Below are 1,838 nucleotides of genomic sequence, written 5' to 3'. Positions count from 1 at the left end.
TTGGCTCTCGTCTGCAGCTGATGACCCTCATTAACATTCAAAGGAAAACACATTCCTCCTAAACCAAAGCCACATCAGAGCCATGAGGCCCTCTCAGCTGCCCCAGAGACCCAGTACAGCATCCCATGGTCTTGGCTGGAAAGGTTTCACGGGGCTCATGCTGCTCCTTCATCTGAGGGTACGCTACTCCACCTGTCACAAGTCCATGGGGCCAGATAGGATCCACTTGAGAGTGCTGAGGGAGGTGGCGGTTGTGATTGCCAAGCCACTTTCCATCATCTATGAGCTGTCATCATCACCTGGATCGGCCCCAGATGACTGGACACTTGCTAATGTAATGTGATAAGAAGGGTTGTAAGGAAGACCCAGGGAACTACAGGCCTGTCAGCCTGACCTCGGTGCCAGGAAAGGAGATTGAACAGGTCATCTGAATGCAATCACACAGCATATGCAGGACCACCAGGGGATTAGGGTCAGTCAGCATGGGTTCATGAAAGGCAAGTCCTGCCTGACCAACCTCACCTCCTTCTATCACAGAATCACAGAGTCACAGAATTGTAGGGGTTGGAAGGGACCTCGAAAGAACATCATGTCCAACCCCCCTGCCAAAGCAGGTTCCTTAGAGAAGGCTGCCCAGGTAGGAATTCAGACGGGCCTTGAATATATCCAGAGAAGGAGACTCAACAACTTCCCTGAGCAGCCTGTTCCAGTGCTCCCTCACCCTCTCCATGAAGAAGTTCATTCGCATGTTGGTACAGAACTTGCTGTGCTCCATCTTGTGGCCATTACGCCTTGTCCTGTCCCCACAAACCACTGAAAAGAGGTTGGCCAAATCCCTCTGTCTCCCACACTTAAGGTATTTATACATATTGATGAGATCCCCTCTCAGTCTTCTTTTCTGAAGGCTGAGAAGACCCAGGTCTCTCAGTCTTTCTTCATAGGGAAGATGCTCAAGGCCCAGAATGATCTTTGTGGCCGTCCGCTGGACTCTTTCCAGGAGATCCCTGTCTTTTTTGAACTGGGGAGCCCAGAAGTAGGCAAAAGGTGACCTGGACTGACCAGGTGACACACATGCTGGATGAGGGAAAGCTTGTTGACATAGTCTGCCTAGACTTCAGCAAGGCCTTTGGCACAGTCTCCCACAGTATTCTCCTGGAGAACATGGAGGCCCATGGCTTGGACAGGTACACTCTTTGCTGGGTTGAAAACTGGATGGATGGCCAGGCACAGAGAGTGGTGGTGAATGGAGTGAAATCCATCTGGTGACTGGTCACCAGTAATGTTTCCCAGGGGTCGGTGTTGGGGTCTATCCTCTTTCATATCTTTATCGATGATTTGGATGAGGGAATTGAGTGCATCCTCAGTAAGTTTGCAGATGACACCAAGTTGGGGGAAGTGTTCATCTGCCAGAGGGTAGGAAGGCCCTGCAGAGGGACCTGGACAGGATGGGTCGATGGTCAGAAGCCAATGGGATGAGGTTCAACACAGCTTACTGCTGGGTCCTGCACTGTGGACGCAACAACCCCATACAGCGCTACAGGCCTCAGGGAGAGAGGCTGGAAAGCTGTGCAGAGGAAAATGATCGGGGAGAGCTGGTTGATGCTCACCTGAACATGAGCTGGCAGTGTTCCCAGGTGGCCAAGAAGGCCATCGTCAACCTGGCTTGTATCAGGACTAGTGTAGCCAGCAGGACCAGGGAAGTGATCTTTCCCCTGTACTCAGCTCTGGTGAGTCTGCACCTCAAGTACTGTGTTCAGTTCTGGGTCCTCACTACAAAAAGGACATCGAGGCCCTGGAACGTGTCCAGAGAAGGGTTATGAAGCTGGTGAAGGGTCTGG

This window comes from Oxyura jamaicensis, unplaced genomic scaffold, assembly GCF_011077185.1.
Source record: "Oxyura jamaicensis isolate SHBP4307 breed ruddy duck unplaced genomic scaffold, BPBGC_Ojam_1.0 oxyUn_random_OJ72249, whole genome shotgun sequence".
Classification (NCBI taxonomy): Eukaryota; Metazoa; Chordata; class Aves; order Anseriformes; family Anatidae; genus Oxyura; species Oxyura jamaicensis.
This window is presented reverse-complemented; position numbering follows the sequence as displayed.